At 38.6% G+C, this 16,500-nt stretch overlaps 1 protein-coding gene across 15 annotated transcripts in view; it reads left to right on the forward strand.

Moving 5' to 3' along the window:
- SCMH1 (Scm polycomb group protein homolog 1) overlaps window positions 1-16,500 on the forward strand; it is a 243,372-nt gene that overhangs the window by 5,666 nt on the left and 221,206 nt on the right. Inside the window, exon 2 of one of the 15 annotated variants that reach the window (XM_054537259.2) lies at window positions 14,697-14,764. The exons of 11 other annotated variants lie outside the window; for them this stretch is intronic. The gene's annotated coding sequence lies outside the window, so the exon portion shown is untranslated. Of the gene's footprint in view, window positions 1-8,453; window positions 8,539-14,696; window positions 14,765-16,500 lie in introns of those variants that run through there. 3 more of the 15 variants (XM_024254580.3, XM_063713073.1, XM_024254599.3) reach the window with 3 other exon arrangements.

A 16,500-nucleotide genomic window follows, 5' to 3' on the forward strand; every position in this document is an offset into this window, starting at 1 on the left:
CAAATGGTCTGTCTTCCGTACTGTTATTCTTGTTCTGACCTGGCTTCCTTTTACTCTCTTCCAGCCCTGCTTTTTTGCTCCTTCCACTTGTTCTCTCAAACTCCTGTTTCCTACATTGTTAACCATTTTATTGGATGTCTTTTTGTGTGTCCTGTCCTTAAGTGGAAGCCAGGCTCTCTCTTGAGTCATGGAGAACATACTACTTCCTCTGTAGCTCTTTTAAATGGATGCAGCACATTCTCCTGCTCCCCTCCCATCCCAAAGAAGAGAGGTGAAGATAACTGTATTTTTTTACTCTCCACTATATCTGGACCATTACTTCTTCATCTTCTTAAAACCCCTGTGCTCTTTGGCTATACACACCCTTGGTTTCTGATATAATATATTCTTATGCAATATCTGTTAAGATGAAAATGCACATAAACTACAATCTAGCAATTCCACTCCTAGGTATATACCCTTTGGAAACTCTCCAATGTATGCATAAAGGGATGTTCAAAAATATTCATGCAACATTGCTACAGCAAAAAATTTGAACTAGTCTAAATGCCTGTCAGTAAAAGAATGAAAATATTGTGGTATATTTACTTAATAGAATTCCATACAATAGTGAAATGAGTGAACTAGATCTATATAGTAACATGAGCAAATCTCACAAATAACAGGTTGAATGAAAAAGGCGAATTGCAGAACACATTTATATAAAGCTTGACATGCATGTATTATTTAGGGAGGCATACTTATGTAATAAAGAAATACATGGTAATTATAAATACCAAATTAAGGATAGTAGGTATCTCCAAAGGGTAAGTTGGGGAGAAAAGACCAAGAATAATGCGAAGAAGGGCACACAAAGAGCTTAAATTGAATAAATATTTTTCAACTGAGTTGTGGATATATAGGTATCTATTAATTATTCTTTATGCCTTTTTATATATCTGAACTTTTCTTTTTTTTTTTTTTTTTTTTGACGGAGTCTCGTTCTGACTCCCAGGCTGGAGTGCAGTGGCACGATCTCGGCTCACTGCAACCTCCACCTCCTGGGTTCAAGAGATTCTCCTGCCTCAGCCTCCTGAGTAGCTGGGATTACAGACATGTGCCACCACGCCTGGCTAAATTTTGTATTTTTAGTAGAGACGGGGTTTCACCATGTTGGTCAGGCTGGTTTCAAACTCCTGACTATGTGATCTGCCTCGGCCTCCCAAATGTATGTATATTTTTAAAGAATAAATAGCATTCCACTCTTGTTACGAGCATAACACAGGGAGGGAGGGGACAGCAGAAGTATAAAGAAATATTAATATTAGGGTGAATCATAAAATTTTTTACTCACCACTAATATTAGAGTGAATCATAAAATTTCTGTTTTTGTAGGTCTGAAATGATTTAATATAGGCAGATTCAAGTGGCCTATTCAATCTAATGTAACTAATGTTCTGGTTGAAATATATTCAAAATACACTGGGCACGGTAACTCACACCTGTAATTCCAGCACTTTGGGAAGCCAAGGTGGTCAAATCTCTTGAGCCCAGGAGTTTGAGACCAGCCTGGGCAACTTGGTGAAACCCTGTATCTGCAAAAAATACAAAAATAAGCTTGGCATGGTGGAAACATATTCAAAGTACTATGGGAACACTAGGGCAGGAACAACTGATGGCCAAGGCAGAAGGAGGGAAGTGACATTTGGAAAGATTCCAGAGAGAGAGAATGACTTTTGAACTGAATCTTTTTTATTGTTTAAGTTTTTTTAAGAGACAGAGTTTTGCCGGATGCGGTGGCTCACTCCTGTAATCCCAGCATTTTGGGAGGCTGAGGTGGGCTGATCATGAGGTCGGGAGATCGAGACCATCCTGGTTAACACGGTGAAACCCTGTCTCTACTAAAAATACAAAAAATTAGCCAGGCATGGTGGCGGGTGCCTGTAGCCCCAGCTACTCCGGAGTCTGAGGCAGGAGAATGGCGTGAACCTGGGAGGCGGAGCTTGCAGTGAGCACAGATTGTGCCACTGCACTCCAACCTGGATGACAGAGCGAGACTGCGTCTCAAAAAAAAAAAAAAAAAAAAGAGGCATAGTTGCTCCGTTGCCCAGGCTGGAGTGCAGTATTGGGATCATAGCTAAAGTAATCCTCCTGCCTCAACCTTCCAAGTAGCTAGGATTACAGGTATGTGCTCATGCCCAGATAATTTTTTAAAACTTTTCAAAATTGGGAATGATTGTATGTGGAATTATTTTAAAGAGCAGAAAGAAAAAAAATAGGGGTCTTGCTATGTTGTCAGGCTGCTCTCAAACTCCTAGCCTGAAGTAATCCTCCCACCTCGGCCTTCCAAAGTGCTGAAATTATAGGCGTCAGCCATCGTGCCTGGCCCTAAACTGAATCTTAAAGATTGAGAAGGAATTCACCAGATAGAGGGTGAGGAGATGAAAGAAGCCCTTCCAGATAGGAAGAGGTAAAGACCCCTTTCAGTGGGTGGAATCTGCCAGGTGGAATATGTGGAGGTTAAAGAAACACAGTAGAGGAAGAGACTAAGGAACAATAACAACACATACCTTTATAGTACTTACTAAACAAGCACAAAGTTAAGTAACCTGTGAAAGATCACAGGGATAGCAAGTGGTAGAGCCTGGATTTGGACTCTGGCAGTCTGAATCTACAGTCTGTGCTCTTGTCCAGTAAGCTATATTCTGAATCACTATACCATAAGCATAATCAGGAGAAAGTGATGTTTTGGATGCCAAGAGAACAACGGTAAGTTTCAAAAAGAAAGGAATAGGTCAGCAGTGTGAAAGGCCCTAAAGACATGAAATGGGAATCCTAAAAAGAGAAGATCATTGGATATTTAAAAAAAAATCATTTTGCTCTAAGTTACAGTAAGGAATCCCGGGATGATAGAGATATGGATATCTCAGAATACTAGTGATTCAGTCTATCAGTTCTGTGGACCAGTGATTATAATTTCATTTAATTATGAAGAAGATATAATCAGGGACTATTAAAAATAGATCATCTCCATATTTAAGTACTTGATATATTAACATGATCGAAAGACTTTTGATCTTCTGCTATCTATAGTCGTAGTACTCTTAGGTAACTATGATTGATAGTGACAATTTTGTTTATTCTTCTATACTTTCTGGTTTTGATAAAGATAAAACTTAGCTTGCTAGTTTAGTGGATTTTTCAGAATGGGATGATATTCTAAAGAACAGTAGTAGTTCAATCCCAAATATTTCATAGACAAGAAGGTGAAAGAGACCTTATAAGCTGCATGGTATGTGGAAAGAGTTATATGGCTTGGTGATTAAGAGTCCTGATTCAAGTCCCAGTTTGCCACTCACTGGCTCTGTGATTTAGGCAAGGAGTTGCTGTGAATGATTTCTAAGATCTCTTCTAACTCTCAAGTTCTGTAACTATTAGGTCATTTATTCAGTAAAGAAACTGAGGCCTAAAGAAGGGACTTGTTTGTCGAGGGTCAAAAACTGGAATCTGGTTCTCTTGACTCTTGGTCCTAGATATCTGATGGAAGAATCATCAAATATTTGAGGGGCTGCCACATAGCAGACATGTATTAGGTGCTTGAAAAAACAAAAGGCATGTGAAATTGTTTCAGAATTCATTTATCCAATTTGTGAAAGTAACAATCAGCATCTTCTGTGTTTGTTTGTTTATACATATGTTGCCTTATTCCAAAATATATTTAAAGCAGACCTACTCTATATAATGTACTGTACTAAAAAAGGGAATAACCTTTTTTGAGTATCTGTCAGATATGTTGAAACATATAAACACGTTATTTTTACCCACCTGCATATAGGTAGTATCACCTCTATTTTATACATGAAGAAACTGAGACTCAGAGATAGCTGGCCAAGTTTATGCCGTTTATAAGTAATAGGACTTGGTTTCAAGCCCAGACCAGCCTGACTTCAACCCCAGTCCTCTTTTCATTTCACCATATATGTGCCCCACAGCAGTGTTAAGTAATTCCGAGACTTTATCAGCACAGGAGGCAAGGTTTACTTGCAGGAATTGACACGTATATTTTTAGTCTGAATATATCTTCTATCTCACCAAACAATGTAGGCAAACAAAAGATCCCTGGATAGAAGAATGAAATGGTTTAGCAAATCAAAGTCATATTTATTTTTTAATTTGAGCAGATATATGACTAGATTCCTTGTTAGGATCAGTGCTCATATTTTAATAAATTATAACATTTCTATACCCCTTCAACCTTTGGTTTGCATCCATTTCCTGCTTTTCAACCTTTACCAGCTACGTACTAAGGATAAAAAGGTGAGAATAAGATAGGGTTTCCTCCCTCAGTGGGTTTTACTATTTAGGTGACAGATATAATAACTTTACCTAAGTTCTCTTCCTCCCCAAAAGCCATAACCTGAGTCTAATCATGAGAAAACATCAGATAATCCCAACTGAGGTACATTTTATAAAATTCCTTTCTTTTTTTTTTTTTTGAGACAGTCTCGCACTGTCACCCCGGCTGGTGTGCAGTGTATGTGATCTTGGCTCGCTGTAACCTCCACCTCCCCGGGTTCAAGCGATTCTCCTGCCTCAGCCTCCTGAGTAGCTAAGATTACAGGTGCCTACCACCACACCTGGCTAATTTTTTGTATTTTTAGTAGAGACCAAGTTTCACTATGTTGGCCGGGCTGTTCTTGAACTCCTGACCTCGTGATCTGCCTGCCTCTGCCTCCCAAAGTGCTGAGATTACAGGCGTGAGCCACCACACCTGGCCTATAAAATTTCTAATATTCCACAAAACTGTTAAAGTCATCAAACAAGGAACGTCTGAGAAAATGTCAGCCAAGAAGAGGCTAAGAAGACATAATGACTAAATATAATGTAGCATAGTATACTGGATGGGGTCCTGTCATAGAAAAGTAATCTCAGGTAAAAATTAAGGAAGTCTGAATAAAGTGTGGACTTTAGTTAATAAGGTATCAATGTTGGTTCATGAATTGTAACAAATATGCCATACTAATATAAAATGTTAGTAGTAGGGGAAATAGTACAGGGTATATGGGAACTATCTGCAGTTTTTCTGTAAATCTAAAACTGTTCTAATAGAAAAAGTCCCTACAAAGGGCATGAACTCATCCTTTTTCATGGCTACATAGTATTCCATGGTGTATATGTGCCACATTTTCTTAATCTAGTCTATCATTGATGGACATTTGGGTTGGTTCCAAGTCTTTGCTATTGTGAATAGTGCCACATTGCCAATCTTATATGTGATTTCTATCACAGTGCATGGCATATAATGCATTCATTAAAAAGTTAAATGAATTAATGAATCTTTTTTTTTTTGTTGTTAAGGGGTTGGAGTTTTGCTCTTGTTGCCTAGGCTGGAGTGCAATGGCACAATCTTGGCTCACTGCAACCTCCACCCCCTGGGTTTAAGCGATTCTCCTGCCTCAGCCTCCCAAGTAGCTGGGATTACAGGCATGTGCCATCATGCCTGGCTAGTTTTTGTATATTTAGTAGAGATAGGGTTTCACCGTGTTGGTCAGGCTGGTTTCGAACTCCTGACCTCAGGTGATCCACCCACCTTGGCCTCCGAATGAATGAATCTTAACTGCCACCAACCTGGTCCAAGCTTCTGTCATCTCTCTTCTGAATTACTGCAGTTGCATCCGAACACTTTGCCTACAACTGCTCTGGGTCCCCTTTAATCATTTTCCACGTTGCTTTCAGGGTTAAATATTTAAAATTTTAAGTCTGATAATTATACTATTCTCCCTACATTCCTTTCTTTTTTTTTCCCCCTGAGTCAGGATCTTGCTCTGTCACCCAGGCTTGAGTGCAGTGATGTGATCACGGCTCACTGCAGCTTCCTGAGTACCTGGAACCACAGGTGCGCACCACCACACCCAGCTAATTTTTTTTTTTTATTTTGTAGAAATGGGGTCTCACCATGTTGCCAGGGCTGGTCGTGAACTCCTAGGCTTAAGTGATGCTCCCACCTCAGCCTCCCAAACTGCTAGGATTACAGGCGTGAGCCACCGTGCTTGGCTCCTTACCTTCTTTATATGCTTCCTGCTGGTCTTAATGTAGCTTATAGAATGTTTTCTTTAATTATTTTTTAAATTGTGGTAAAATATATGTAACATAAAATTTACCATTTCAACCATTTTTAACAGTACTAAGTATAGTCACATTGCTGCACAACCATCATCACCATCCATCTCCAGAACTTGTTTCATTTTGTTAAGCGAAACTCTATCCATTAAACAATAATTATACATTGTGGAGTCCCAATAAGTAAGCAGCAACGAGGAAGGACCCACAGGTAGGGGAGAACAATGAACAATTGTTCTGAGAGACGACTAATTACAAACAACCCCTGGCACAACTACCTTGTCCTCATAGCCCCCTCCAGCATGACCCTGTAAAACTTCCCTCCAGTCCTTGCCTCTTCGTAGACAGCCCCTTCTCTGCTGTGCTGCCTATTGCACCTTTGCAACATATTTTCATACTTTCTCTCATAAATCTGCCTTCTTTTTTTTTTTTTTGTTTTGTTTTGTTTTTGAGACAGAGTCTTGCACTGTCGACCGGGCAGGAGCGCAATGGTGCAATCTCAGCTCACCAGCTCACTGCAACCTCCGCCTCCAGGGTTCACATGATTCTCCTGCCTCAGCCTCCCGAGTAGCTGGGATTACAGGTGCACACCATCATGCTCGGCTAATTTTTTGTATTTTTAGTAGAGACGGGGTTTCACTATGTTGGCCAGACTGGTCTCGACCTGACCTCATGGTCTGCCTGTCTCGGCTTCCCAAAGTGCTAGGATTACAGACATGAGCCACTGCGCCCAGCCAAATCTGCCTTTCTTTACCTATAACTGTCTTGGTAAATTTCTTTACCACTTGTGACATAGGCCCCAGCTAGTTGCACCCATGGCATACATTCCTCCCTCCCTCCAGCTCATGGCAACACCATTCTACTTTATGTCTCTATGAGTTTGACTGTAATACTCCATGCACCTCATATGAGTGGAATCATACAATGTTTTACCTCTTGTCACTGGCTTATATCACTCAGCATGTCTTCAAGGTTCATCTGTGTTGTAGCCTGTGTCAGAATTTCCTTTCTTTTAAAATTAAAGGCTCAATAATATAATTTTTACATTAAATTTAAACAAAGTGACTATGGAAGGGCAGTTGTGTAATGCTCTATGAGGAGGTGATTTTTTAGCTTAGAAAGAATAAACCAAAAGTCAGAGGCAGACACTCCCAGGCAGAGCAAATAGCATGTGCCAAGTCTCAGAGACAGGAAAGACCCTCATATATTCAAGAATCAAAAAGGGAGCCAATGTGACTGGAACTTAGCTAGGAGATTATGGCACCATATGAGGCTCAGAAGGTAGGCTCCATGTCATGTAGACCACAAGGGAAAATGTCATTTGTATATCAGTGCAATGGAAAGCCACTGAAGGATTTTAAATCAGCAGAGCTAACATGATCCATGGTGAGAGTGTTGGTGGGGGATGGGGATGCAGAGCTATCTGCTTTCTATGCACCACCCTTTCTGTTCTGTGGACTAGTCATGGCCCATCCCACCTCAGGGTTTTTTCTTATGATTGTTCCCTCTGTCTAGAATGCTCTCTCCCCTTCCTTGTCTATTCATTGTTTAGATTTCAACGGAGGCATAGCTTCCTTAGGGAATCCTTCCTTGATCTCCCAGAATCTATTCAAAATAATCTCCATGTTGCACATTTCATAGTACCTTGTGACTTTGCTTTGTAGTACTTAAAATAGTTTTTTAAATGAAACCATATTTGTATTTTTGGTTGATTAATATATGTCAGAATAGCAGGGACCATGTCTTCTGTTCAATATTGTATCCCGAGCACCTAGTATTTAAGTAGATATTTCAGTATAATAAATAATATTAATATTTGTTGACTAAATGAATTTGGGTCTGGACCTTGATGGCTTAATGTCTTTCTAAAAATCTACTTCCATATCTAAGCCTTTCTTGACTACTTTCGCCTTTTTCTGTGAACTTAAAAGTCTTTATTCATTGTTTGCCAGATGCTAAACATTTACAAAAGTAATCCTTATGTCATCTGAAATTTTCTATTTTTTTCATATTGCTTATGCTTTATATTTGCTAGTTGGTCTTTTCCCTCTAAAATGCCACTAGAGTTATTTTTCTAACTTTCTAAGTTACAAATCTCATCATTTGCGGAAATTCTAGGGCATTTATCATCCCTTAAATGATATGTGGTGAAAGGGCAGTTTTATTTTCTGTTTGTCTCAGACTAATAATTTTGTAAGTGTAATAAAAGTGAATTACTAGAAAGATGAAATTTTTGAAAAGATGAAGTATAAACCTCAAAATCTTACAAGATTTAATGACATAAAATTATTCTGTTAAATTGCTGTAGGAAATTTCCAAGTATTTACTCTAAATTCTGTACTTTTTGCAAACAGGTAACAAACATTTTGCTGATGAAGACCACACATTGAATAGTAGCACCACTTAAGATTTCTGTGCAGGGATACCAGGAGGTTCAAGGTGAGGCAGGGTGGACTCTGCGTCCTTGCTCCCCTTTCACCAGATAAGCTGTGTCTTTATTATTGTTATGTTTTACCTAACAATTTGTTTGAAGATGGTTCTTTGACCAAAAAAGGCTTAAAAACCGCTAGTCTGCCTGGCATTTTAGAATGGCATTTAAAATTCTTCATCATCTGATTGCAGCCCAGTTTTCTAGTTCAGTCACTGCTTCTTGCCATAGATCCTATTCTTGAACCACCTGTCATTTTCCATAGGCCGTCATACAAGCCCTTTCACTACTTATTACTTTTCCACTTTCCTTTGCTTAGAATTAACTAAACTTTCCTCTCTGGGATACGATGCATTCTCCAAGTTCTAATTGAAAAGTCACCTCCTGTGTGAAGCCTCTTCAATTCCTTTGGATGGAATTGGTCACTACTTTTAACATACCTATGGTAACTACATACTACATTCTGTTAATCGTTAATGTATTTGCTTGTCTTTCTCATATAACATGGTTCTAGTCCTGTCTGTCTTTATATACCCTAGCCCAGGGACTGACACATAGTCAATAAATGTTGATTGGATAAATTGGGAAAGTCATCAATATTTGTACATATCTCAGATATAAAAATAGAAGCTTTGTATTTGGTTTCAGGCTAACTATATGACTGCCTCCTTGCTCACTTCTCCCCACTTTGGGGACCTATCCCTGGATATTGAGTATGACATATATACTAAGAGTTGAAATATGTGTCTTAGATAATGCAAATAATGAAACCTCCTACCCAGGTTCTCGTGTGAACTTGCATTAAAGCTCTGTGTGTGTTGGGAGGTGCACAGAGAAAGTTAAAAGTGGGTTATTAATGAAATTGTTTTGATTGAAGTTCGGAATCTGATCCTTTAAATAGCACCCTTGTTTTGTTTTATTTTAATTGAATTTGTCTGTTCTTTCAGTTTTGTGAGTGACCTTTCAGTAATCTCTTATTGCCAAGAGAAGCTGTTTGCCCTCTGGAAAAAGTATAAGATTTAGGGTCACATGACCAAGATATTCTAATCCTAAATCCAGTGATTACTAGCTGTGTGACCTTTATAAGTCATATAAACTCTCTAAATCTTTTTTTCTTCATTTGTAATAAAGGAACAACTGACATTTGTCCTATGTACCCTGCAGAATTGTGAGGGCCAAATGAAGTGGAGGGTATGAAAGTGCAGGTAAACCCCAGAAACAACAAATGCGGGTAAACCCTACAACAGAACTTGTACTATTTACGACCAGCTCTATGACTTCACACCAGTTAAATTATTTGTACCTCAGTTTATTCACTTATAAAATGAGAATATTAATACCTGTATCATTGGGTTTATTGTGAGAATTAAGTTATTTATTAAAAAGTGTCTAGTAGATTGACCTGAGTGTTTGATTATCAGTCAATTTACCTTTGCCTTAGCATCACACCCTTTTCTAGCTTCCACCCTGAATTAGGGTTTAATAGTAATAATTATAAGAAATGATAGTAATTGGAGATTATTTACTAAACACTAATGTATGCTTAACTCTATGCTAGTTGCTATAAGGAAAATGGAGATACAATAATCACTAATCCCTTACATTTCATTTCAACTATTCAGTATTTAGCACTCACCATGTGTTAGATATAGGGGATAAAGAAATAAACATGAAGCAGCATTACCCTTCAAGGCTCATAATCTAGTAGAGGAATCAGACACAAATAAATTATAATACAGTATAGCACAATAATATAAATGTATACACTTCATGGAAGAGATAATGATTTTGTCTGAGAGTATGAGGAAAGCTTCTATTCTATGCAAATTAGGTTTTAAAGGATGAGTAGACATTTTTTAGGTAGACTGAGGAGGTGAAAGAGGGGGTGATCCAGATGGAAGGAATCAGCATATGCAGTGTTTGGAACTGTATAAATCGTTTATTACTGCTGTGTATTAAGATTAAGAAGAGCTGACTAGAGGTGAGGCTAGAGGGTAGGCAAGGGCTGGATCATCCGAGGATGATTTTTGTACCATCCTGAGGAGTTTAAATGTCATTCTGTGGGCAAGAGGAGTCAGTGAAGAGTTTTGAGCAGAAAACAAAGACTATCCCTTGGGTGTTGTAGGAAAACCACTTTGATAGCCTTGCAAATGACACAGCAGGGAGCTTTATAGATTACCCAAATGTTTGCAGGTTATTATCTGATTCTCACAACAGGTCTTTGAAAGTTGGCAAGGCAGGAATTAATCCCATCTAATATATGATATATGAACCACTGAGAATTAAAGATGGCACTGGAAATTAGCTGGCATCATATACAATCAGTACTTATTGAGCAAGGATTAAACCTAGGCCTTTTCCAAATCTAGTTTTATTTTTACGATACATTGAAAGATACAGTCCCTGCCCTAAATGAAATTTAAAACTTGTTAGGGATGATTGAGGGATAATTTTCCTTTAAAAAAAAAAAAGATAAAATCAGGACTCTCACACAAATATAGAATGAACAAAATTTTAACTCATTAATCCATGTGGGAAACAGAAAGATAGTACAAAGATGGCTCAGAGAGGACCCAAAGTACCACATATTTATTGTCAGGGAATGCTGAACTTAATTCACCAATGGTGACAAAACTCATCAATACCCATAGGACAGTTATCAATTGCATTACCTGGGCACAGTTTGCATTTCAGTGGACAGGAATTATTTGCATTACTATGAGCTTTCAACAAGTTGAGATCTTTCTTGACAAAGCTGTGAAATAGCCTAATTAAAGAGAGACCAAGTAACACATCTCTATACAATCAGGTAATCCTGGAAGGCTCCAGGTTCCATTGATAGAATATGCAGTAATCTCTTTTGCCCATTTCAAAACCTCCCACAATTTTATCCAACAGGGATTTAGGACTAATTCTCAGAAAATTCAGATTAGGGGATAAAGAAATAAACATGAAGCAACCTCACCCCACAAGGCTCATAATCTAGTAGAGGAATCAGACATACAAATAAATTATAATACAATATAGTACAATAATATAAATGTATACACTTCATGAAAGAGATGATTTCATGTGGGCTAGGATCTTCTCCAGTTTTCCCTATTACCCTATCATCAGAAATCAGGGATTCTTCATCTCAACAAAAGTATCCTTTGAAAAATGACTGCATCATACAGTCCCATTATGCAATGTCGGTTTCCATTCTCACTTTCTGTTTAGATTACCTGCCTAGGACTCTTCTTGAGTGTTTGAATTACCCCTTTCCAGAAATGAAAATCTGCCTCCAAACCCACCAACCTAGTTGTTGGTGGACGGTAATACCCAAGTGAAAAAAGGCTTTAGGGTGCCAGGTGTCTGGATTTTCTAAGCAGTACTTCTGTAGAGTTCCTTGGCATAATGCCGTCTTCCCCTTAGCACTGTGATATATCTCAGTAAAGTCTCTTTTGCTGTATTATAGAAGGTGCGTTCCTAGGAAGCCTCATGTTATAAAGAGTTAGTATAGTAATTGTTTCAAGGGTTTTTTTCCTATATGAAAGTAAAGGTGCTTATATAGCTGTAAGTATATAATTATAAAATCTAAAAATTTTGAGGAAATCTAGTGTTTGATTTTGTTTAACTTTTGCAAAAGAGTATTTCTTTGCCTATCTTCACCAACATCACTTTATCACTTTTATTGTACATTTTTATGGCAAAGCACCAAGTCACTTAAAGCAGTTGTTTCATATTTGCAGTATTTCTTTTTCTTCTTTCCTTTAATTCCTTCATGCTTTCTCTTTCTTCTTCTTCCCTTCCCTTGTTTCCTTTTCTTCTTTCCCTTCCTTCCCTTCCCTTGTTTCCTTTTCTTCTTTCCCTTCCTTCCCTTCCCTCACTTTCTCCTTGTCTTCTTCCTTCTCTGTATTCCACATAAAGTATGTTAGAATTATGCAAATAATGTTTCCTAAAACCAGATATAGGTATATCTCTTTGACTTAATGCTGCCAGTTTAAGATTATTTATCTGTTCATATCATCTGTAGATGGTTCTGCTCTCTCAAGACTTATCATTGATTGCTTAATTGCTTAATGATGTCAATCTCCAGTCCTTTTGTTCCCTAGCTTTTTTTTTTTTTTTTTTTTTTTTTTGTGATGGAGTCTTGCTCTGTCACCCAGGCTGGAGTTCAGTGGTGCAATGTTGGCTCACAGCAACCTCTGCCTCCCGGGTTTAAGCAATTCTCCTGCCTCAGCCTCCCGAATAGCTGGGACTGCAGGTGCCTGACACCACACCTGGCTAATTTTTGTTTGTATTTTTAGTAGAGATAGGGTTTCACCATGTTGGCCAGGCTGGTCTTGAACTCCTGGCCTCAAGTGGTCCGCCTAGCTTGGCTTCCCAAAGTGCTGGGATTATAGGCATGAGCCACCGCGCCCGGTCCCCAGCCTTTTTTTTGCTGTGAGCATTTAGCCATGCCCTATTGAATTTTGTGTCTGTGTGTTATAAAATGTATATATAACAAAATTTATTATTTCATCTTCTTTTTTTTGTTGTTTTTGTAGAAATGGCGTCTTGCTATGTTGTCTAAGCTAGTCTTGAACTCCTGGGCCAAAGTGATCTTCTTACCTCAGCCACCCAAAGTGCTGGGCCTATTTTAACCATTTTTAAATGTATAGTTCTGTGGCATTAAGTACATTCACATTGTTATGCAACCATCACCACCATCCACTTCCAGGATGCTTTCATCTTCCCCAATTAAAACTGTACCCACTAAACAATAACTCCTCATTTTCCACTTCCTCCAACCCCTGCAACCACTACTCTTACTTTGTATCTCTGAATTTGACTACACTAGGAACCTCATATAAGAGGAATTATATAACATTCGTCATTTTGTGACTGCATGCACTCTTGAAATTTGAAATACGGTATTGATGATGATGATGGTGGTAATAATAGTAATAATGGTTACCATTTATTTAGTATTATTCTTTTGGCCAGGCATGCTATTGGTTTAATCTTTTCAATCTATGCCAATAAATGACTTTATTCATCCCCATTTGACAATTAAAGAAGATGAGACTAAACAGATTAAGTAATTAATCCAAGATAAAGAATGTAATCTGTGTTCTCTCTAAGATTTCTGCCTTCCATTACACCAAAAGTTGATGGTATTAGTCCTGGTTCCAACCTGTGTCAAGATGGCATTGGAAAAGTACTGAGTATGCTTCATGGTTTTCTTCTCTTCTTATACACCAGTTTACCTTGTTCAGATATCAAAAACATAGCACAAGATATGTTCCATTAAAAAGATATGAACTTTATTTTCGGACTCCTTTAGATTATGCGCTCTTGTCAAAAACAAGGACCACGTCTTTCATTTTTATATTTCTAGCATTGGCCTAGCATGTAGAAGTCACCAAAACATGTGTTAACAAAGCTAAACAAATTGTGTGCTCTGAATCTGCACCTCCTTTCCTATCCAGGTGAGTTGGTTTTTGAGATAGAGATAGCTATAAGCATAGTTCCTGCTTTCAAGGAGCTTAAAGTCTAGTTAGAGATGAGACATTAAAAAATCACCATCATGAAAATCACTTTCTGTTTGAATTGGTTTTGCACTAAATATGTTGGCTCTAAAATGTATTTCAGTCATTTATAGGGCTTAGTTCACATAACATTTTTTTGGAAAATTAACTTTTATTTCATGAGTCAAGGAATTGGACGTACTTCCTCTAAACACATGTACATAAACTCTGGTAAAACTCCTTCAACCGCTGCCTGCCCACAATGCAGTTGGTGCTTGCTATAATAAGGGGTCAGTGAGGAGTGATTAAAGCAGGCCATGGGTCCTCCTACTGGGGATTGTGTCCTTGCCTTGCGTGAGCAAATAAGTCCCAATCCCCAAATACCTGGCAAGTACCTTACCTCTTTTTTCTAATAGTCATGTCACCATTCATCAGCTCAAAATTATTAAGAGAAATAATGAAAAGCCCAATTCTACAGATGAGGAAAAGTTTATGTTGATTAATATATAATGTATGAAAGAGTGGTTATATGAAAGTCAAAGATCTGAAAGACTAAGTGACTTGTATCTTGTATAGTACTTTTTTTTTTTTTTTTTTTGTGAGACGGAGTCTTGCTCTGTTGCCCAGGCTGGAATTCAATGGCACAGTCTCAGCTCACTGCAACCTCTGCCTCCCAGGTTCAAGAGATTCTCCTGCCTCAGTCTCCCGAGTAGCTGGGATTACAGGCCCCCGCCACCATACCTGGGTAAGTTTTTTTGTATTTTTAGTAGAGACAGGGTTTCGCCATGTTGGCCAGGCTGATCTCAAACTCCTGACCTCAAGTGGTCCGCCCACCTCGGCCTCCCAAAGTGCTGGGATTACAGGCATGAGCCACCGTGCCCGGCCACGTTTTTCTATTTCATAGTAAACACTGGTTACTATTGAGTATACTGAGCTACCATAGGACTTTAATTATGGTATTCTGTTTTAACCCCAACTATTCTGATGACATCTGACATATTTCAATTCAGTTCTGACACCAACCACCCAGAGTTAGAGTCAGACTCCACAAGTTTATGAGAACATGGCCCCCAATAAGACTTGCCCCATTTCAGATGCCAGTCTCAAGTCAGATCCCCAGGCCACCCACACTTCTGACCAGCTGGCTACAAATCTGAGGGGTTCCCATGATCCCTTTCAGGTTTGACAATTCACTGGAACAACTCACAGAACTCAGGAAAGTGCTATTCTTATTATTACAGGCTTATTATAAAAGATAACAAATCAGGGACAGCCAGATGAGACACTTAGGGTGAGGCCTGAGTGAATCTCAATTGCAGAACTTCTGTGCCCTCCTTCCATGGAATTGGGGCACATCACCCTTCTAGCATGTCAGTGTGTTCACAAATTAGGAAGCAGCATTGAGCTTCAGTGTCAAGAGTTTTTATTAGGGTTTCATTATATAGGCATAATTGATAACTCAATGTTCAGGCCCCCTCCCTGCCCCAGAGGTTGGGCTGGTTCAAAGCCCCAGCCCTCTAATCATATGGTTTGTTCTTCTGGTCACTAGCCCACATATTGAACCATCTGACTATCAGAAACTAAGGTGTGATCCCAGGGGCTTATGAATAACAAAGATATTTATATCACTTGGAAAATTCCAGGGGTTTTAGAAGCTCTGTGCCAGGAACCTGGGACAAAGACCAGACAAATTATATAACACATGGTACATAAGAGAAAGTTTAGTGTGTTTAGTAAAGAGTGGTTTAGTAGAAAGTTATTTCTTTTCCTCAGGGGGTTGTGGTGAAGTTTAAATGCGGTCACCAGTGTAAAGCACTTAATACCATGCCTGGTATGTACTAAGTCTTAAATAGATATTAGCTAGTATTAAGAGGTGTTTTAGTTTTCTAGGGTTGCTGTAACAAAGTACCACAAATTGGTTGGCTTAGAACAACAGAAATTTATTTTCTCAGTCTGGAGGCTAGAAGTCTAAAATTAAGGTATTAACTAGGCCATGCTCCCTCAGAGACTCTGGGTAGAATCTTTTCTTGCCTTTTCCTAGCTCAGTCCTTGGTGTTCCTGGGCTTGCAGTTGTATTACTCCAGTCTCTGGCTTTGATGTCATATTGTGTTCTCCCTGTGTATCTCTGTTTTCATATGGTCTTTAACTCTTAAGTACACCAGTCACATTGGATCATGGCCTACCCTAATGACCTCATCTTAACTTGCTTATATCTGCAAAGACCCTATTTCCAAGTAAGGGCAATTCACAGGTAGCAGGGGCACACAATTTTAGGGACACAATTTAACACAGTTCACAATTCTGTCCCCCTAAAATTTATGTTCTTCTCATGTGCAAAATATATCCACCCCATCCCAACATCTCCAAAAGTCTCAACTCCTTCCAGCATCAACTCTAAGTCCAAAATCCCATCTAAATATAATCAACTCAAAAAGTTCCTAATTTCATTTTTTATATAATCTAAATCAGATATGAGTGAGC

This window comes from Pongo abelii, chromosome 1 (assembly GCF_028885655.2).
Source record: "Pongo abelii isolate AG06213 chromosome 1, NHGRI_mPonAbe1-v2.0_pri, whole genome shotgun sequence".
NCBI lineage: Eukaryota > Metazoa > Chordata > Mammalia > Primates > Hominidae > Pongo > Pongo abelii.